This window comes from Amblyomma mixtum, chromosome 10, assembly GCF_055824585.1.
Source record: "Amblyomma mixtum isolate Tamu chromosome 10, ASM5582458v1, whole genome shotgun sequence".
In the NCBI taxonomy this organism is placed as follows: domain Eukaryota; kingdom Metazoa; phylum Arthropoda; class Arachnida; order Ixodida; family Ixodidae; genus Amblyomma; species Amblyomma mixtum.
The window spans coordinates 106846012-106869109 of record NC_143021.1 but is presented as its reverse complement, the minus strand read 5'-3'; the positions used below and the strand labels follow the sequence as shown (position 1 = coordinate 106869109).

General features: G+C 46.3%; 1 protein-coding gene and 1 pseudogene across 1 annotated transcript in view; both read left to right on the top strand.

Moving 5' to 3' along the window:
- The window catches only part of LOC149326610 (lipase member M-like), a 261176-nt gene that overhangs the window by 73930 nt on the left and 164148 nt on the right, over positions 1-23098 (top strand). The window lies entirely within an intron of this gene.
- Positions 20465-21994, top strand: LOC149326615 (uncharacterized; annotated as a pseudogene).

Genomic DNA, 23098 nt, shown 5'->3' with positions numbered 1-23098 from the left:
TTCCTTAGGGCCCATGCGTAGCACGTGACATTTCCCCGTTCGCAGACGAAGCCCTCTGCGCCAGTCAGTCAATCTGGGTCCCGAGAGTGGAAGGGCTTTAGCCGTGCGACATGCATGACTTGGGTTTTCCTTGATCGGCGTGCTTGAGTTGATTGGGGAGAAACGACATAGTTGAGGTCGTTGAGGCGAGCAACAACGACGAACGGGCCTGTGTAGTGGGACAGCAGCTTTTGTGATAAATCACGCTTGCGTAGTGGCGTCCACAACCATACAATGACACCGGGTAGGTAGTAGACATCCTTGCACCGGCGGTCATAACGCTGCTTAGAGCGATCGTGCGATGCCAAGGTGCGCATCCGGGCAATCCGACGGGCTTCTTCAGCGCGACATGGAGTGTTGGCAATAGAAGGCTCGGTGTCGAGAGAGAAAGGTAAGATGCTGTCGAGAGAGCTTCGAGGTGGACGGGCTTAAGGAAGGAAGAATGGGCTGTAACCAGTTATGTCATGCCTCGACGTGTTATAGGCGTATGTAATGAAGGGAAGCACGTCGTCCCAGTTCTTATGGCGGGAATCGACATACATGGCAAGCATGTTCGTAAGTGCCCGATTGGTACGTTCAACCAGTCCATTCGTCTGGGGGTGGTACGGCGTCGAGTGGCGAAAGTGGCATGAACAAAGACGCAGAAGCTCTTCCACAATGTCTGCCGTAAACTGGCGACCGCGATCGTTGATAACAACTCGAGGAGGTCCATGCCGGCGGATGACAGCATGAAGAAGAAAGAGCGAGACTTCTGCAGCGGTGGCGCAAGGTAGGGCGGCGGTTTCACAGTAACGGGTGAGGTTATCAACGCACACGATGACCCAGCGGTTACCGTTGGACGAGCAGGGAAACGGGCCGAGCAGATCGAGACCAACTTGTTCGTATGGTGTGCTTGGAGGTGGCACAGGATGCAGACGTCCAGGCGAAGAAGTGGTGGGAAGCTTGAAACGCTGGCACTGCACGCAGGTGGCCACGTAGCGCTGAACCATGTGACGCATTTGTGGCCAGTAAAAACGTTCTTTGATGCGGTTAAGGGTCCTGGCAAACCCCAAGTGCCCAGCCGTGACGTCATCGTGCATTGCGTGCAGAACAGAGGAATACAGAGTAGCCGGAACGACGAGGAGAAAGCGCGCATCTCCAGGCGAGTAATTCGCTCTATAGAGTAAACCGTCGCGAATGCAGAAAGGGCTTGCAGATGTCGGGTCACGGGCTTCGGCAAAAAGCGGCGCCAAGTGCTGATCCTTGCGTTGTTCCGTCTGGAAAGTGCCAAGATTGGGAAACTCTTGGGAAACGGCAGTGAGATAGTCGTCGAAGTTTTCATCACCGGAAGTAGTAACCGTGAGCGGCAGCCGCAAGAGGCAATCTGCGTCGGCGTGTTGGCGGCCACCTTTGTAAGACACTTTGAAGTTAAACTCTTGCATGCGTAACGCCCAGCGGGCCAACCGACCGCAGGGGTCGCGTAGATTGATAAGCCAGCACAGAGAATGATGGTCTGTGACGACTGTAAAAGCACGTCCATAAAGGCACGAACGAAAGCTTTGTACGCCGAAAACAACGGCGAGACACTCTTGCTCTGTTAAAGTGTAATTGCGTTCCGACTTGCTGAGGGTTCGACTTGCGTAAGCGACAACGTGTTGATTGCCCTCATGGCGTTGGATAAGCTCAGCACCCACGCCGATGCCGCTGGCGTCAGTGTGGAGTTCAGTCGGTGCTGTCGGGCTGAAATGACGCAATATTGGCTGCGAGGTGAGGAGAAACTTGAGCTGGCGAAACGCGTAGTCGCATTCGGGAGTCCAGTGGTGCGCCTCGACCACGTACGTGGAGCTTAACCCAACCACTGTCAGTTTTATGCGAAGCATATTACTAGAGCTACACTGCAGCCTGTCGAGCGCGGCGGTGGAGCTACCATTGACCTTTAGCGTGACCACGTGACACCACGTGACAACATGACGTCACAGCAGAGGAGAGATGGGCTGCCGGCTCGCGCGGTCGGCCACGGCGGTGGAGGCTCCACATCAGAGGCGCTGCAGCTGACCACGTGACGCTACAGCAGCGGTAAAAAGCTGAGCTTGCCTCGCTCTCCGGGCACTTACGAGGCGGCCAGGTGTTGGGATGCCGCCTAGAAGCATGGCTGATTTGAACGAGAAGCGAAAGCTGTTGTAGCCGGTGCTGGGGCAGCGGTTGTACACTCTGCATTGAATTCACCGATGATCCCGTATATAGCTGCCACGGCAATCCTTGCTACACTTCTAGTGGTTGTATTAAAATGACCAAGTATTCAACCAACGAAAGCCATGTCATTAAGCGTAGAAAGTTGAATCAAAACATCAATCAAATGTGATTGATGCTCAGGATAGAGGTATCGATGTGAACAACATTCCGGAAATATTTGCTAATAATGCATTCGGAATGAAGTTCACTCACGAATTACCGCAGGAAGGTCGCATCCAGTTCCTTGATGTGTGCCTTATTTTTGAAGAAACGCGTGTGTGCTGGCAGTATAAGTCACGGTCGAAGAAACAAATTCTGAACTATGATTCGGCCCATTCCAAGCTCGTGAAAAGAGCTATAGCAAAAAATTGCGTCCGGTCTGCTCTAGCCAAGTCGTGCGAACATGAAGTGCGTGACAGCGTCCATGCCCAACTAAAGCGATTGGATAAGGCTGGGTATCCAGGAGAAATTGTGGCATCTTGGGTGGAAACCCAGATTCGCGAGGTGAAATCTGGTGGGCGGTGCAAGCCAAGGGAAAATGCACGTACCGAACAGCGACCTGTCGTTGTGCCCTACTGGCATCAGGTCTCACACCGCCTCAAGAAGTTCGGCGACAAGTGTGGCGTGCGTGTAGTATTTTCGGCCCCGGAAAAGCTGGGACGCATGTGCCGCCTGGTGAATGACGCCAAAAAGAGGCCTTTGTGCAAAATTAAGCACATCAAACCTCTTGTTCAATGTGAAGTTGGTGTTGTATACAGCATCTCCCTCGCCTGTGGCAGACGGTATATCGGACAGACGGGACGCTGCCTCAACGAACGCTTGCTAGAGCATCGCCGGACAGCTCATTCGTTATCTGGCGGAGGTCACCTAGCTGACCACATTCGCCGTTGCTCACACAAGCCAGCATGCAAGGCGTTTTTAGAAAGGACAAGTGTGATGCGCAGATTTAAGACTCAAAAGAGCCGAGAAATTTTTGAAGCGTTCAGTATTTTTAATGATAAAGAAAACTGCGTCAGCAGCCCTTCTGTGGCGCTACACAAAAAAGAAATAGATTACCTGAAGGCAAACGGGTGGATTCAGCCAGGTAGGCGATAAATAGTAGGTGCGCCGATGTGGAAAACATGAGTGGCATGGCAAAGGAGCCTTCTGCATTTTTTTGATTATGGGTTAATCTTGTCACGGATTACTTTTCCTTGCGCCCCCTTTTGTATATTATCGCTGTTTGTGAAATAAACCTCATGTGTAATGATGTGATGTGATGTGATGTGATGCGATTGTGATGTGTTCTTTTGAAGTGAGATGTACATGGTGAAAGTTTTATGCTTGTATCTCTGCCTGCGAGCGGAGGTGTCATGTGTGCTTCTTTGTTGTACATTGCACCCCCCCCCCCACTGTAATGCCACGGCGCTGTGGGTTCCTTACTAAAATAAATAAATAAACTCAATTTGCAGTTATAATGTTGGGATGCGGCGTTTTCCACCCAAGTTAAGTATCTTATAATTTGGTGGAATCCTGTGGCAGCAGTTGTGGTCAGGCGCTCGTATATTCGGATACAACTCAATTTGCAGTAATAATGTGGGGATGCGGCGTTTGCCACCCAAGTTAAATATCTTTATAGTGCGGTGTAATCACCTGGCAGCAGTTGTGTTCAGGCGCTCCTATATTCGGATACAACTCAATTTGCAGTAATAATGGTGGGATGCGGCGTTTGCCACCGAAGTTAAATATCTTTTATTGTGCTGTGTAATCATCTGGCAGCAGTTGTGTTCAGGCGCTCCTATATTCGGATACAACTCAATTTGCAGTAATAATGTTGGGATGCGGCGTTTTCCACCCAAGTTAAGTATCTTATAATTTGGTGGAATCCTGTGGCAGCAGTTGTGATCAGGTGCTCCTATAGTCTTATACAACTTAGTTTGCAGTAATAATGTTGGGATGCGGCGTTTGCGTCCGAAGTTAAATATCTTTTATTGTGCTGTGTAATCATCTGGCAGCAGTTGTGTTCAGGCGCTCCTATATTCGGATACAACTCAATTTGCAGTAATAATGTTGGGATGCGCCGTTTTCCACTCAAGTTAAATATCTTTTATTGTGCTGTGTAATCATCTGGCAGCAGTTGCGTTCAGGCGCTCCTATATTCGGATACAACTCAATTTGCAGTAATAATGTTGGGATGCGGCGATGGCGTAGAGGTAGAGCATCCGCCTCGCGTGCAAGAGGACCGGGGTTCGAATCCCGGTGCCACGCAATTCTCCACCGGATTAAAAAAAAATAATAATAATAAAAAGAAACTCCGCGTGTCGATGGAATTGCATAACCAGGCTTGGAGTGCGGCCTGATTTCGGTGACCAGAACCGACAACGCACTTCCTCACCAGAACAGGATTTGGCCACCCTGGTGTAGTACTGGCCACAACCTTCTATGAACAAACCAATTAACCCTCGGCCCTCAGTCCCCAGCGGCTGCGGAGCAACTGACCAAGGCGGCGGTCAGATCTGTGACGCAGCGGAGGGTGCTAAGAATCTCTGGCTCCGGACAGGCCGCCATTGGAAACTGAACCTGGCAACGTTTAACGCAAGAACCTTATCAAGTGAGGCTAGCTTAGCAGTGCTATTGGAGGAATTAGCCGGTATTAAATGGGATGTCATAGGGCTTAGTGAGGTTAGGAGGACAGATGAGGCGTATACAGTATTAAAGGGCGGGCATGTACTGTGCTATCGTGGATTAGTAGATAGGCGAGAACTAGGTGTGGGATTCCTCATTAATCAGGATATAGCTGGCAACATCGAGGAGTTTTACAGTATTAACGAGAGAGTGGCAGCTATCGTAATTAGGCTTAATAAGAGGTACAAGCTGAAGGTGGTGCAGGCCTACGCGCCTACATCAAGCCATGATGACCAGATAGTTGAAAGCTTCTATGAGGATGTGGAATCGGCAATGACCAAAGTAAAATCACAGTACACTGTACTGATGGGCGACTTTAATGCAAAGGTAGGTAAAAAGCAGGCTGGAGACAAGGCGGTAGGTGACTATGGCCTAGGTTCTAGGAACAGTAGGGGAGAGTTATTAGTAGAGTTTGCAGATAGAAATAATTTACGGATTATGAATACCTTCTTCCGCAAACGAGCAAACAGGAAGTGGACTTGGAAGAGCCCCAATGGTGAGACTAAAAATGAAATAGATTTCATATTGTGCGCACACCCTGGCATCGTAGAGGATGTGGAGGTCCTCGGTAAGGTCCGTTGTAGCGACCACAGAATGGTAAGGTCTCGTGTTAGCTTAGATTTGAAGAGGGAACGGACGAAACTGGTGAAGCGAAAGGCTATTAACGAGTTAGCATTAAGAGGGAAGGTAGAGGAATTCAGAATGTCGCTGCAAAACAGATTTTCCGCTTTAACTGATGAAGACGACCGCAGTGTTGAAACAATGAATGATAATCTTACAGCTATCGTTACAGAGTGCGCCGCAGAAGTAGGTGGTAGGATAGTTCGACAGGATACCAGCAAGCTATCTCAGGAGACCAAAGATCTGATTAAGAAACGCCAAAGCATGAGGACGTCTAACTCCACAGACAGGATAGAACTAGCAGAGCTATCGAAATTAATAAATAAGCGCAAGGTAGCCGACATAAGAAAGTTTAACATGGAGAAAATTGAGCATGCTCTAAGGAACGGCGGTAGCCTAAAATCAGTGAGGAGAAAACTGGGCATAGGTAAAAACCAGATGTATGCGCTAAAAGACAAACAGGGCAATGTCATCAGCAATATGGATAAGATAGTTGAATTAGCCGAAGAGTTCTACACAAATCTATACAGTAGCGAATGTAATCATCAAGTTACTGAGGGAGGCAGTCAAGCACAGCAATGGGACATCCTGCCAGTAACGAAGGAGGAAGTAAAGAAAGCCTTAGGAGCAATGCAAAGAGGGAAAGCAGCTGGTGAGGATCAGGTAACAGCAGATTTGTTGAAGGACGGAGGAGAGATTGTGCTACAAAAACTAGCCACCCTCTATACGCAATGCCTTGTGACCTCGAGAGTACCAGAAGCTTGGAAGAACGCTAACATTATCTTAATTCATAAGAAAGGAGATGTGAAGGACTTGAAGAATTACAGACCAATCAGCTTATTGTCCGTTGCCTACAAGGTATTTACTAAGGTAATCGCTAATAGAGTCAGGACAACCTTGGACTTTAGTCAACCAAATGATCAGGCAGGCTTTCGTAAAGGATACTCGACAATAGACCACATTCACACTATCAATCAGGTGATAGAGAAATGCGCAGAATATAACCAACCCTTATATATAGCCTTCATTGATTACGAGAAAGCATTTGACTCGGTGGAAACCTCAGCTGTCATGCAGGCATTGCGGAATCAGGGTGTAGAAGAGTGTTATGTGAAAATATTGGAAGATATTTATAACGACTGCACAGCTACTATAGTTCTCCATAAAGTCAGCAATAAAATTCCAATACGGAAAGGGGTCAGGCAGGGAGACACGATCTCGCCAATGCTCTTCACTGCCTGCTTACAGGAGGTATTCCGGGGACTGGAATGGGAACAGTTGGGGATAAGAGGTAATGGAGAATACCTGAGTAATTTGCGATTCGCTGATGACGTTGCCTTGCTAAGCCACTCAGGACAAGAACTGCAAAGCATGATCAATCAGTTAGACAGGCAGAGCAGAACGGTGGGGCTAAGAATTAACATGCAGAAAACCAAAGTAATGTTCAACAGCCTAGCAAGGGAACAGCAGTTCGCAATTGGTAGCGAGGTGCTGGAAGTAGTAAGAGAATATGTCTACTTAGGGCAGGTAGTGACCGCAGATCCGGATCATGAGAGGGAAATAACTAGAAGAATACGAATGGGGTGGAGCGCATATGGTAGGTTCTCTCAGATCATGAATGGTAGCTTACCAATATCCCTGAAGAGAAAAGTATACAACAGCTGTATCCTACCGGTACTCACCTATGGGGCAGAAACGTGGAGGCTAACAAAGAGGGTTCAGCTTAAGTTAAGAACAACGCAGCGAGCTATGGAAAGGAAAATGATAGGTGTAACGTTAAGAGATCGGAAGAGGGCGGAGTGGGTGAGGGAACAAACGCGGGTTAATGACATCTTAGTTGAAATCAAGAGGAAGAAATGGGCTTGGGCAGGACATGTAATGCGAAGGCAAGATAACCGCTGGTCCTTAAGGGTAACGGAGTGGATTCCAAGAGAAAGCAAACGTAGCAGGGGACGGCAGAAAGTTAGGTGGGCGGATGAGATTAAGAAGTTTGCAGGGATACAGTGGCGGCAACTGACAAAGGACAGGGTTAATTGGAGAGACATGGGAGAGGCCTTTGCCCTGCAGTGGGTGTAGTCAGGCTGATGATGATGAAGTCCGGCGTTCGTCATGTCTCGTCTACCTTCGTCCCTGTCTTTTTAGCCGCTGGAATGTATCACAATAGAAAGCCATGTATTACCAAGCCTAGCCATCAATATGCTTCGCATCTGACTAGGCTTAACCTTAGCTAAGCCTCAGCCATTTTTTTTCTCTTGAGCAGAGATGGGTTGGCTGCGTGGCCTTGGGCGTAGTGAACTAGAATACTAGAAATTTAGTGTCCGATAACATTCATGGCGAGGTTGGTTGGAATGAACTGCCATGTGGCTCCCAGACTTGTTTTTTACATTGAACAAGTGTTCACGTGCTCTCTCATTGAAACAGCGTCCGGTATGGCCGATGTATACTTTACCGCACAAGAGGGGAATCTGGTAATCCCCTCCGGACCGACATTCAGTGGAGTGACTCGAATGCTTTACTGCGCAGGTCGCCCGATTTTTACGGTTTACCATCTCGCATATTTTAGCAAACTTACATGGTGCAGAAAACACAACGTTTACATCATACCTGGCTGCAACCTTTTTGACATTGTGCTACAGTTTGTGGATGTATGGAATGACCGCCAACGTTTCTTTTAGTTGGGCTCTCTCCTTCCCTCTCCTAGCTTCATTTTCTGTAGTACGGCTTCGCACAGGCCTGCTATGAGGAAAGGTGAGTAGCCAGCCAAAAAAAGGCGTTGAACCTAGATGTCGAAGCTAGAATAAGCCACGTGTTCGCAAATGTCTGTTAGTGACGCATGAAGTGCGCTAGTTGCGACTGCCCGCTTGACAAGTTTGGAATGCGCACTGTCGAAGGGGAGTAAACCTTTCTTCGATCTAACTTTGTACGACCAACAAACTCGCTCACCACTAAAGACCAGCAACAGATCTAGAAACTGGATCCTGTTTTCTTTCGGCATTTCCCACGTGAAGTTCATTCCACCAGAAGAGGCCTTGAACATCCCGACGATGTCCTTGACGGTTTCAAGCATGCCGATGGCCGCTGAACTGTCTAACACAATGAGGTAATCAAATCAAATCAAATCAAATCAAATTTATTCAAACATCCTGAGATGCTTAGGGGCACGGACAAAAAGCCAATGGTGGCTTGACGAGGTCCGTGCCCCTTACAAGGCATACAGTGGAATACGCAGAATGTTTAAAATACAGGCAGTGAATTTGCAGAAAACGCAGAAAACGCAGCTGCCCACTAGGCAGAAACGAAAAGCAAACAAAACTTTAAGTGTCCGGATCATGGAAAAAAAAAAATGTAGTGCACAAAGCTGGCTAAGTATAAAAAATGCACGGCACGAAAGTGAAGGGAAGAAAAAACGAGAACAAAATAACGCACATCTCTGTAACCGTGCTTATTTCACAAACAAAAGATGCGACAAGAAAAAACGAGAACAAAATAACACATCTCTGTAACAGTGCTTTTTTCACAAACAAAAACAAAGAAGTTCACTTTATCGCCACGTACAATTTTTTTTTTATTACAGAAACATGCTGCGTAGATCCCTGAACGATTTGTTGAGGACGTCTCGGTTATCATCACCGGAGAGTTCGTTCAGGATAGCTGGCAGACGATGTTTCAACATTTGTTTCCCATAATTTGTGCGGCATACATCAACTTTCCATTTTTCCGGATTTCGTGTACAATACACAGGATAGTTCGCAGCAAGTGCGGCTAGCACTGCTAAAGAATTGTCGTGTTTAATTATTTCTGATTTGTAGTGACGGATTAGTCTATAGGAATATGAAGACTCTATACTGATTATGTTAAATTTCTTAAACAATTCGGCTGTGTGTGAATAACGAGGGACTTTTGCAATAATGCGGATAGCACGTTTCTGTAAACGCAAAAGTTTATTAATATTATCAAGCGTCGTGGTTCCCCAGACAAGCGCGCCATAATTCATAACCGAGGAAAAAAGGGAATTGTATAACATTACGTTAACTGATGTAGGAAAAGATGAACAGTAGCGACGCAAGTAGCCAGTCGTACGCGAGAGCTTCCCAGAAAGGAAGGTAATGTGGTCGTCCCACGACATATTTTCTGAAAAAAATGACCCCTAGTGTTTTAAAATGGGGAACCACTTCAATTGTAGTGTTGTTTATTGCAAGGGATGGAATAGAAATATCTTTTTGACGTGGATGAAAGATCACTGCTTTTGTCTTTGCAACGTTGATCTTTAAATCATTCTCCGTCGCCCAAGTATTTATATGTCCCAGTGTCCTGTTTGCACGATCGGCTAAACTGATGCTCGATTGTCCAGAAAAAAACACACTTGTGTCGTCGGCGTATATAATATAGTTAGCAGATTTGTCAATATTAACAATTTCATTGACATAAATTAGAAACAGGAAGGGCCCTAAAATACTCCCCTGAGGGACACCCGAAACTACTGGTTTAATAGCTGAGCGTTGTCTATGAATATCGACAAATTGTGTGCGATGCTGTAAGTAAGAAGATATTAAAGAAAAAACTTTGCCGCGAAAACCGTAGTATTCCATCTTTTTAAGCAGGATGCGGTGATTGATGAGATCAAAGGCTTTCGTTAAATCTAAAAAGAGGCCCAACACGATATTTTTATTTTCAAAATTCTGTAATATCAGCTCCTTTTGAGCAAGCAAAGCTAACTCGGTTGATTTATTTTTTCGGAAACCGTACTGAGCCGGAGTTAAAATGTTATATTTGTCAGAAAAAGCCATCAAGCGTTGCAGAATTAATTTTTCGAATCCTTTGGAAATGACAGGAAGAATAGAAATAGGACGATAATTTGATAATTCATCTCGGTTTCCTTTTTTATAGATCACGGTAACCCTTGCGGTTTGCATGCTACGCGGGAACAGACCGAGCGACAGGCCGGCGTTAAAGATGTGCATCAAATAGGGTGCTATTACATCTATAACATATTTAACTGGTGTGATTTGAAGACCAAGAGCATCTTCTGACTTACTATTTTTAAGCGATACAAACGCTGCAATAACTTCATCAATAGTGACGGGCTTCAAAAACATGCTGTGGCCATTATTTTGCTCCATGTAACAGTAATTAGCAGTGGTGTTTCGTGCCTGTGCAACAGAAAGGAAGTAATCGTTAAAAGCATTGGCTAAGTCAACTCCGGTTAATTCTACATTATCTAACGTTACTTTCGAGACTGTTTCGGGTGGCTCTCTGGTCAAAAGACGCAATATCCTCCATATGTCCTCTGATCGGCCAGTCGAGGAGTTGAAAAGATTTTCGTGATAACTCCTTTTAGCTGCACGTAGTTCTTTATTGACAAAATTTCGGTACTCTTTATAAATTTTTAATGTGTCAAGGTTCCTGGCTTGCAGAAACTTAGCATACAGTCGATCTCGTTTTCTAATAAGCTTTAGCATGTCGGTGGTAACCCATGGCTTGCGAGCCTTTTTGGGTCGTTTTAGTGTAACAAGTGGAAAGCAGTCGTAATAGGCATCAGTAATTTTTTCCATTAATTTATCGTAAGCTTCTTCAGGGTTTCTCATCTCAAGTACATCGGCCCAATTAAAGCCGGTTAAGCGGGTGCGAAAGGATGACAGCTTTTCTGGGTTGATTACACGGTACTGGAAAGGTTGTCTTGAGTGTCTGTTGGTGTTAACAATATGCGCAATAGACATAAAGATTGGAAGATGATCGCTGAGCGTGTAATTTATGACTCCGCCTTTCACACGGGATATATCAATATTTGTGATGAAGAGATCTAACACAGACTGTGAGGTTACTGTTATTCTTGTGGGTGACATTATTACATTCTTGCATAGGTGAATGTTTAACAGGGTTTCGAAGTTTTCTTTTACGCTGTTTTCACCAAGCCAGTTTATGTTGAAGTCCCCACCTAGAATTACGTGGTATTTGTTCTCGTTTACGTACTCCAAGATAGAATCCAGAAATGAAAAAAACTGGCAGGTATCTCCAGATGGCGGACGATAGCAAACACAGAAAATGGTTGACCCTGACTTCAGCGTCAGTGTTTCGCAGTCTGGTGTGACAACACAGAATTCTGGTTGCAGCTCACAGTTCATATTGTTCGAGGTCAGGGCACAAACACCACCACCTAGTTGGTCAGTGCGATTAATAAAATATGATCGGTATCCAGGCATACGAAACACATCATTCTCAGTCTTGAACCAAGTCTCAGAAAACATTACCACATCAAACAGTACTCCTACTTCGCGAAAGAAACATTCTAAATTCGCGTATTTATTTCTACCAGACTGCAAGTTGAAGTGAACGCAGTTAAACCGTGTCTGTGTGTTGGTGGTGGCATAGTTGCTAAGTTCCGACATGTCCAGATAACTATAACCCGGCGAAGCCATGATGAAGAGAATAAAAAGTAAGGGAATGCAATCGGGTGTTACATCGTGTGTCTGGAGGTTCTTTGACGTAAGGCGTTTGTTCATCCATGCAGTCATCTAGAGCCACCCAAAAGCACGCACCTGTGTTTACGTTTATCAGTTTCGGTCGAAGCATGGGAATAGGGCGTCTGCCTTCGCTATCATTTGCTTTGATAATCGGCCAAGGCACATTTTTAATGTATCCGCTTTTCAGTAGCCTCATTGTGAATGCGCTCTGAGCAGCGCCCTTAGTAATTCTGTAGCTGTTTTCAAGTTTAGAAAACAAGCCGTGACCCATACTTATATCTTGTTTCAAGTAGTCTGTTCTACGCACGCGCAGGCTATCTGTGTGTCTCTACTGAATCCTGTTTAGGTCGTTGTCATTCTTGATAACAATCAATTCCGAGCCGTCCGACTGCCTGGCATATATCTTTCCTCCTCTGCTCCAGACATATTTCCATCCGGCAGCCTTTTTCTTAGCTACGGCCAAGCTCAGAAGCCGCCGAAGAAAGGGACAAAGGTGATCATTAACGAAAACCGGCGATGTTGATGCGTTTCCGAAGTCTTTGCTGCTGAGTCTCAGTTTCCTTGCCTTTTCAACCAGTGCGTCCCTTTTCTGACGCCTAGTGAATTGTACAATAATGTTATTTGGCTTCGATTTCGAGGGAACACGATGACACGCCTCTACATCCTCGGCATTAATGGGTACAGCAGTGAGCACTCCAAGTTTACATACAATGTCAGTGATGTCTTCATCGGGGCTTTCCTCTATTCCTTTGATTTCAATGTTTTTGCTGCGCGAGTACTGCTCTGAGAACACTAGGCGGGACTCAGCATCAGCGAGGCGGGTTTGGGTGGCCTGTAGTGCAGCATGCAATGCACTGTTCTCTTCTTTCAGAGCAGAATTTTCTGCCTTGACAGCATTATAGTTTTCCCGCATTTCTTCAAAGATGCCGTTCATGTATTCCAGGCTCCGAGTATGTTCGGAGAGTTCGCTCCGAAGTGCTCTAATTTCTGCACGCAAGTCACGGTCTACAGCTTCTCGCGCAGCTTTAATTTCAAGGCGGAGTTCATCACGCAGGTCACTTATCTTCTGCGACATGGCCCCTTTAGCACAACCAACAAGCACAGGCAATGTAACGCAATATTGGCAGCAGTGGCAGCAGACAGAACATGCAAGAATCCCGTACTAACAGAAACAGAGATTTTGTAAACCAACCTGCAAAATGTGACAGATAAGGCGTCAGGCTGTGGACGATGCGCTGCCACCGCTGCCAAGAAACCGTCGTGTGTCCAGCCGTTCCTTTTAAGCTGTATCCAGTTGTCGGTGGCGCCGCATAGGATGCGCAGAAGCCGGTCTTTACACCCAGGGCGCAGCGGCACGGTGGATTCCGGTCACTCTTCTTTAAGCCTTGCGACGATGCGAGCAGCTGCAAAATGTGACAGATAAGGCGTCAGGCTGTGGACGATGCGCTGCCACCGCTGCCAAGAAACCGTCGTGTGTCCAGCCGTTCCTTTTAAGCTGTATCCAGTTGTCGGTGGCGCCGCATAGGATGCGCAGAAGCCGGTCTTTACACCCAGGGCGCAGCGGCACGGTGGATTCCGGTCACTCTTCTTTAAGCCTTGCGACGATGCGAGCAGCTGCAAAATGTGACAGATAAGGCGTCAGGCTGTGGACGATGCGCTGCCACCGCTGCCAAGAAACCGTCGTGTGTCCAGCCGTTCCTTTTAAGCTGTATCCAGTTGTCGGTGGCGCCGCATAGCATGCGCAGAAGCCGGTCTTTACACCCAGGGCGCAGCGGCACGGTGGATTCCGGTCACTCTTCTTTAAGCCTTGCGACGATGCGAGCAGCTGCAAAATGTGACAGATAAGGCGTCAGGCTGTGGACGATGCGCTGCCACCGCTGCCAAGAAACCGTCGTGTGTCCAGCCGTTCCTTTTAAGCTGTATCCAGTTGTCGGTGGCGCCGCATAGGATGCGCAGAAGCCGGTCTTTACACCCAGGGCGCAGCGGCACGGTGGATTCCGGTCACTCTTCTTTAAGCCTTGCGACGATGCGAGCAGCTGCAAAATGTGACAGATAAGGCGTCAGGCTGTGGACGATGCGCTGCCACCGCTGCCAAGAAGCAATCGTCCACGTAACGGCAGATCTTGACGATGCGCTTGTCATGCAGATGTTCTTGAACTGTCCTATCTATGGTGGTCAAGCAAATGTCTGAGAGCACGGGGGCAACGGAAGAACTAATACAGATTCCCGATTTTTCTATCAGGAACTGGTGATTGTACGAAACTACTGTGGACTGCAGGTAAAACTGAAGTACTCTGACGAACCTGTGCTGACTTATTCCGGTTGCATTCTGAAACCTGACGGCTGCGATCTCGACTAACCTTTGAGCACATCTGCGAATGCACTCTTCATGGAGAATAGAGTAAAAAAGCACCTCTACATGAATTGAAAAGGCCGTCGCAGCACCTTACGATCCTTGGCGTAGGTCCTCGACTGCTCCGAACGAGCTGTGTGTACTTGAAACGGGCCAGCTCCAGTCAAACAGTCCAAGCTGTCGCGAAGAAACTGCCAGAGTAAAGGGCAGAGGCGCATGAGCGATTTTCATGCATTTGCGCCTTCTCGCTCTCTTAAGGGATTTTTATAGCTCCAAGAGTTAGTTTGTTTGCCGTGAGCATTTTTTCGCTTTCAGAGCTGTAGTTGTCTGAGGTCTGTAGCTGGTTCATACACGCCTTTTATCTGTGGTGCGTTTATTGTTTATTGCATGTTTATCGTTTATCGGTATTGCATGTTTATCGTTTATCGGTATCTTTTGCGTTTATCGGTATTGCATGTTGGCGCATGCATTTGTCATTACTTCATTTTCGCTGTGTAACCGTCGCCAAGCGTGCGAGGCGCTCCTTCGCAACATCCACTCGCTGACCGTGTGGTCCAGGAAAATGGTATAGACAGTGCTGGTTTTTATGACGGAATAAAGGGTTGGTAGTCAGCTACCGTCCTGTGTTTCGTGTTTCTTCTATCTTGTCGTCGTTCCGTCGTGCTTTGTTAATCTGCTTCGTATAAAGTACTTTTTACCCCTTCCCATGTAATTTCAACATTTGTTATCGCGATATTTCCTGCAGGAAATCAGTCACCACATGGCCGATACATAAATCTGTTACTGTGTTTTGCCTCCTATTTTATTTAACCCACGGGACAACCTATGGACATACGCGACAACGGCAACCTTGTTTCGGTCACTGAGAATCTGTTGCTTTGTTGCGTCACTTATTACCAATTTCATCACTTTTTCACACACTCTGGTTGTGAGGTGATCCGGATACCCACTCAATTTCAGCCTAGCCAACAGCTCAGACAAGCTATCATTGATCAGGTGGGCGCAGGACTTTAGGTGCACACGTCACAGAAATTTTAGGTGCACACGTCAATTCGGTCGAACGAATACATAGAATTGGACGGAAACAACCCGACAAAGTACGACCGGTAATCATAAAGTTCTACAATCACCGTGAGGAAATAAATATCCGAAAGAATTGCTTTAAAGTAAAGAATGGAAACGTGTCAGTCTCGGAGGATTTTTCCGCAGCCACAAGAATGAAAAGGAAGCAACTGCGGGACAGTGCCGCTTCTAACAACAAGCACGATAAAAAGTCAAGCTCATATACGACAAGCGTAGGTAGACAACCACATGTTCGAATGGGACGAGGAACGAAAGATCCGGGTTCCAGTTAGACAGAAAGATAGAGTACATGAACCGTAGCCCCCGAGGATAGGTCGTTTGTGTGTATTCAGCTAAATGTTCGAAGCATCGTTATTAAAACAGTTGACCTAGAAAGTATCATGCTCACACACAGGCCACATATCGTATACCTAACAGAAACCTGGCTGCACACGGATATCGAGAGCGCTGAACTAGTACCCGTAGGCTACCTAATACTTCGTAAAGATAGGAACTCTCGGGGTGGTGGCGCAGCAATTATTTCCTGGTTACTGCATGTAACCAGTCTTCCCAACATACCCGATAGTGAATGCATATTGCTAAAGGTTTCCTTGATTGTAGGTACATTCTACCGAACGCCAAATAGCAAAAGCACATTTTTTGAAGTACTGAATGAATTCTTATGCTCTAGTAACATTGCTACTTGCAACACAGTACTTGCTGGAGATGCCTTCCATCAAGTGGTACAGTGAATTCTCTGAACCTCTATCGGCCAATGCTGAGCCATTTCTAGATTCAATTGTTTTTCACAACTTTACTCAATTAGTGAAGGAACCCACCCGCATAGAAGAAGACGCTAAATCAATTTTAGATTTTTTCCTCCTGAGCAGGAGCCTGCTTTACCGAAACCCGGTTACCCATGTCTGCGATGAAATATCTGACCATAAGATGGTATTGCTGAATTTCGCATGCGCTCCTGCTACGAAGAAAAACAAAGACATACGCGTAGCCTCGCAATTCGCATGTGCCAACGACGTTGCTATCTTAGATTTGTTGGACAGTTCGTTCTCAGATTTTATTGCTTTCAGTGAATCTACCGATTGCTCTGTCGATGCACTATGGTGTTTTTCAAGAGTCTTGTGATGAAATGCGTGAATGATTTTGTGCCGGCTGTGAAGAAACGAGCACGAAATACTAGTCCTTGGATGACTAATGAAGTTATTCGGCTAGAGCGAAAAACAAAAAAGTTAAAAAGCAAACCCAGCTTTCTCCTTCAGCGGCCAACAAAAATAAGCTCTGTGTGCTACCTACGCTGATAAAAGAATGCATAAAAGGGAACAAGGACTATTATTTCACCGTTACCATGAAGAGTTTTCCGCTCACCGCACCAGAAAAGTTCTGTCGGCATTTGCCTCCTAAAAAGGAAATAACTTACAAATTATGTATAAATGGCGAAAGAATAACGTCCCAACCGCAAGTGGCATCAGCTTTTAATCAATTTTTCTGCTCAGTATTCACAAACGATGATGGTAAGAAACCACATTATGACCTAGTGTTACATTGTCTGCCAGTTATTAATGTTATGGTTTCTGAACTGGACCTTATGTCGTTACTGCTGAATATCGACAGCAAAAATTCACCAGGTGCTAATGGTATACCCAATGCTTTCCTTGTTAGGTATGCGGAGTGGTGCAGTAAATATTTATTTATTATGTTTTATATTTTTTGACTAAAGCAGGACTTTCTTTTGATTGGAAATGCAGTAAAATCGTGCCTATACCCAAAGTAGATAAATCATCATTACTTTCGTCTTATAGGCCGATATCATTATTGTGTACATGTTCCAAGGTTCTTGAGCATATTAATTTTAATCATATCTCGACATTTGTTGAACATAATAATCTAATTGACAACAGGCAACATGGGTTCCGAAGAGGACTCTCCACAGTAACAGCACTCCTGGAGCTAACTCACGATTTCGCAGCAGCCACTGACACTCAAAGCCGAATCGACGTTGTATTTCTTGGTTTTGGAAAGCCCTTTGATCGCGTCTCACACCCTGAACTTCTTTTAAAACTGGAACCATTGTTGAAAAACAATTCTCATCTTACATGGATCGAAGCTTACTTATGTGGCCGATGCCAATGCGACAGAATAGATCACGTGTGTTTTGCTCCTGCGCCTGTCAAGTCGGGTATACTAAGAGGGTTTAAAATTGGGCTAGTTGGTAGATATCATGGTCAAACATAATTCCGCTTTTGTAAAAGACTTGGGACAACACAGGGACGACACAAACACTGGTGCTCAAACTGTCAACCGAAGTTTTATTGTGATGAGCACACATATAAATGCTTCACATGTCATAACAGAAATAAAAAAAAAACGCAGTTCAGCAGCAGTTTTGCGATGATGTCAACAAGCATCAAGAAAGATTTTGTCCCAGCTGATTGGATTACAATCGTTAATTCTGATCCAAGAGTTTCCTTTCCTGTTTGGAAAGCAAAACCGAGTGGTGGGAAGCTGTGGGAAGCTTACTGCATGGAATCGGCAAACGGGACCTGTGTAAGTGACCCCTCGGCTTTGCTTTCCAAACAGGAAAGGCAACTCTTGGATCAGTGTGAAATCGTAATCCAATCAGCTGGGACAAAATCTTTTTTTGATGCTTGTTGACATGATTGCAAAACTGCTGCTTAACTGAGTTTTTTTTGGTGATTTCTGTTATGACATGTGTAGCTCATACATGTGTGCTCATCGCAATAAAACTTCAGTTTAAAGTTTGCAAACCAGTGTTTGTGTCGTCCCTGCGTTGTTCCAAGTATTTTTCAAAACCGCAATTATGTTTGACCAAGATCAGGTATACCGCAAGGATCTGTTCTCGGGCCCTGATTGTTTTTAATATTTATTAACGACATAGTTCATAACCTACCCGTTAAAATCAAGCTATACGCGGATGACTGCAAAATCTATCATGAAATTCACAACTGCAGCGATCAGGCTCTACTTAGTAGTGCCTTAGCAAGGATTGCAACCTGGTGCTCAGATTGGCAGATGTTAATAAACACTAAAAAATCTGTTGCGATGACCGTAACACGCAAGAGGCAACCATTAAATGTCTCCTATTCTGTAGGCAGCATCACTCTTGCACTGGTAAACAACTACAAATACCTAGGCATAATCATAACATCGGATCTAAGGTGGAACGAACATATATGTGAAGAGGGCTATGCGGAAATTACGTTATTTAAGAAGAACTCTGCGACAATATACAAAAGAAGTTAAACTAATAGCGTACAAAACCTTAGTTCGATCAGTAATGGAATATGGATCAATTGTTTTGGACCCACACACTCGTGACAACAGACAAGCTCGAATCTGTGCAAAAGAAAGCAGCTACGTTTATATACCGATCATAGAGCTGGCGTACTTCCGCGAGTGCTCTAGTAAAAAAGGCAGGTTTAGACAATTTACTAAAACGGCGTCAGTATGATCGATAAAATATATGCACTTGCTGTTTCATGATAAACTAGGCATCCGAAAACACGAGTACATAGAGCCTGTACACCGACGACCCACCCGATCGCATCGTAGGAAAAAAACAGATTATTCCTGTCACACTCAAACCTTCGCTCTTTTTTTTCCAAAATCGGTCCGTGAGTGGAACCGGCTTCAGGCCAGCATTGTAGAATGCCCTTCTACTGAAACATTTATGAAAGCTCTCAAGTTGTAACTGACTATTACGGAGTGTTCTTGGGATTGCTTTGTGTTTTTGCGCGCAAATTTGCAACATCTATTTTTGCTCGTGAGTGCATCTCATTGGTTGTGAAAGCAGCTTGTTTTGCCTTGACTTGTTCTGCGCATGTCACTTACGTTTTTTTTCCCTTATCTCCCGCTCCTGCTTACAGCCTCAACTGGAGGCTAGCAGTACTGTGTAAATAAATAAACAAGCCTGGATATACAAGCGAAACGCTGCAGTTATGCTTTGTTTACGTCATGGCTGTCGCAGTTCGCGCGCAATGCACAGCGAGCACCACGATAACAGTGTAGGCAAGCGCGTTATACAGCCCTCCTTGTGCATGCGCAGTAACTGGAAAACACTCGGCTGCAACGAAAGGTCGAACGGCGGCGAGGAGGCGAGCGCGCAATAGTAGCGGCGGTGAGGAGGCGGCGCACATGCGCCGAAAGGTCAGGCGGCGACGGCTGCAGCCACTGCGCCACGCGTGACGTCACTCAGTTTCGCGCATGCGCTGAACTCGCCATTCGGTTTCACAGCATACGCGAAGCTCGGCTCCGGCCTTCGTAGTGAAGCTCTTCGCTTGAAAACGTTTGAACGGATACACTACATCTTGCCATGCAGGCGACCTCCTTATTGTCTTGGGCGGGCCACGGCAGTCACAACAGCATGCGGTCAATAGAAAACCCTGGAAGTGCACAATTTACAGTCTAAAAATAAGAAGGAGAAGAAAAAAAAATTAGCAAATACAAAGCCGATATATTACGTATGGTTCAGTCAAAAAATTTAGCGATTGATAGTTATGTAAAGCAAAGAAAATCTGCAGTCAATAAATGGAGCACAAATTTCAATAACAAGATACAAATTACAAAGCAACTCAGTATTTTCTTTCTTTGAAACCTTCAAACCATGCTTTCAGTCCAGATTTCACAGCCCTGAACGAATCACAACGAAACACCTTTGCAGGTAGTTTGTTAAAATAGTAGGGCATATAGAACTGGCGTGTCCTTTTACCATAATATGTATAAACCCTGGGAACTTTATAACGCGCTATGTGCCTAAGTGACTCTGTTTCTTTATCTGGCTGTTTAAACTTTGCTTGAAAGTAATTTCTCAGAACTACCACTTTCTAGTACAAGTCATGCAGAGGAATAACTCCTGCTTTAACCATTCTGGTGTTATGGTCAGACTTCTCGTGAGCAGTGCCATACAATAAATTAGTGGATATTCTGCACAGGAAACAATCTATCTTCTCGATCTTATAAGGCGCACAAAAACCATGCACTGAAACACCGTATCTAAGGATAGATTCTCCTAAGGATCTTGTTGTATATGTGGTTTCGGTTCCGTTTTGGGAATCACCTGCCGCTAGAGGCACCAGTGTCGCTATGTGTATATATATGACTGTATGTGGCAATAAAGCGGGATTTGTTTGGTTGCTAGCAGTTCGTGTACTTGGGCGGCACCAGCCGCTACAACATTGGCGACGAGGACGGGATCATTTCGGGGGGCGTGACTTTCGCCGCTTGCTTTCCGGCGCCATGAGCATTTCTGGAATCGCGCCGCCGCCCCCGTTCCTGCCTGTGCCTGGTCGACCTGCTGTTGCGTGGCCGCAATGGTTCCGCATCTTCGAGAACTACCTGCTTGCTTCGGGGGCCTCTGACTGCACGCCGGATCGTCGCAAAGCACTACTTCTTCACAGCCTCGGCGTAGAAGGTCAGCGCATATTTTACACATTACCACTTCCATCGCTGGACAACGCCAAGCTCGGTGAGCAAACTGCTACTGATAAAGCGTCGGAAGATAGCAAGGGCACAGGCGATACAAGGCCTGAAGTATCGTCGTACAATATCGCAGTCGCCGCTCTGCACGCTCATTTTTCGGCAACAAGCAATGTTGTTGCCGAACGGCATCGTTTCAGTAGGCGAATTCAGCAAGCTGGTGAATCAGTGAATGAGTACATCACAGCATTGCGGGAGCTTTCTGCTACATGCTCTTTTCCTGTCGAAGAAGATTCGCTGCGTGACCAGTTCGTTGCGGGTATTTCGTCTCGGAGCTTGCGCGAGCGTCTTCTGCTTGAAGGATCGTCTCTTTCGTTCGCTAGAGCAGTACTACTGGCAAGGCAGTTTGAGCAGGCGTACAATGATCTGCAAGAATTTCCTTCTGTAGATGTTGGACGCATAAATACTCGTAGAAATACGCCTACGCGTTCACCAGAATCCGACGAGAGCTCGAAGCGGGCGCACAACCGCCAGTCTCATTGTTACCGCTGCGGTTCATCCCAGCACAATGCAGCATCAGTTCGCTGTCCAGCCAAAAGCAAGCGTTGTCACCATTGCGGTGTCATGGGTCACTTCCGCTATGTTTGCCAGAAACGAGGCTCCGCTCCGGTGCGTGAGGTAGACAGCCAAGATTCTCCGAGCGAGGAAGTTTTGAGCGTTTTGGCTGTGACGTCGGCCGCTCGCTCTGCTGTTCACGTCACAGTTTCGATTGGCCGTGCGGACATAACTTTCCTTGTAGATTCTGGGTCGTCAGTTTCCATTGTTGCACACGATCTTTTTAAGCAGTATTTTGAAGGCCAAGTACTTTTGGCCCCGACTGTTCGGTTACTGGACTATTCAAAACAGCCAATTCCGGTTCGTGGCTGTTTCTTCGCTGACGTTGCGTACAAAGCTAGCACAACAAGCCTTCTTTTCTACGTCGTTGAACAAGGCACCTCACTCTTGGGTATCGATGCCATCAAGGCCCTCGGTCTACAGATTGATGGGTCATCTCTTCAATGCCTTGAAACGACGCTTACTTCTAATTCTCGAAGGGAACAGCGCCCTGACCTGACGAAAGCCGTGCAGGATATTAACCTCCCAAAGGAATTAGTTGGCGAGTTTGGAGTAGCAGATGCGCTCTCACGTCTCCCTGCGTCACCTCCTCAGGAAGAAGAGACTTTACCAGATGAAACTGTATCAGTTGCCCTTATATCTTCTTGCATTACCAGGGAAGAGTTTGAACAGGCCCAGTCGGAAGACAGCACACTGCAACGAATCAAGGCCTACATTGAATCGTCCTGGCCTGCGCAAAAATCTCTGCCGGGTGAGCTTCAACCTTTCTTCAAGCTTCGCGATGAACTGTCAGTGGTGGACAATTTGATTTTGCGTGGCGAACGCCTTGTGGTTCCCGCATCACTTACAGCGCGGATAATTACCGCTGCTCATGAGGCTCATCCTGGAATTGTACGAACGAAAGCACGTCTGCGAGAAAAATTTTGGTGGCCAGCCATGGACAGGCAAGTCGAGCTAGCTATTCAAACGTGTAGTATATGCCAGGCAGCGGACAAGAGCACGAAGGTTATGGCTGCACCATTGAACCCGGTCCCCTTACCAAAGGAACCGTGGCTAAAGCTCGGCATGGACATTGTTGGCCCATTTGAGAGCGCACCACACGATTGTCGATATGCGATCACGCTGGTCGACTACTTTTCTAAGTGGCCCGAAGTATACTTTTGCAACCAAGCCACAACACGCACAGTAACAGGCTTCTTGCTGTCAGTGTTCGCACGTGAAGGTTACCCTGAGGAAATTGTTTGCGATAACGGGCCACAGTTTTCATCTCGAGAGTTCCAAGCTTTTCTGCAGGATCGCGGCATCCGCTTGCGGCATTCATCCGTATACTACCCGCAAGCAAACGGACAGGTAGAACGGTTCAACAGAGTTTTTAAAAGCTTTGTTCAAGTGGCTACACTCGAGCAGCGTCCCTTACGCCAAACGGTAACAGAATACTTGGGCATTTACCGTTGTACGCCGCATGCCACAACTGCAGTTGCCCCAGCGCTTCTCCTGCATGGACGTCTGCCAAGGACTCGGCTCGATGTCGTTGGGTATCCGTCAGCAATATTTGCAACCGACCCTAGTTCAGAGCTCCACCGCCTACGCGAACGGGTGAAGCAAAAGCAGCTATCCAGTA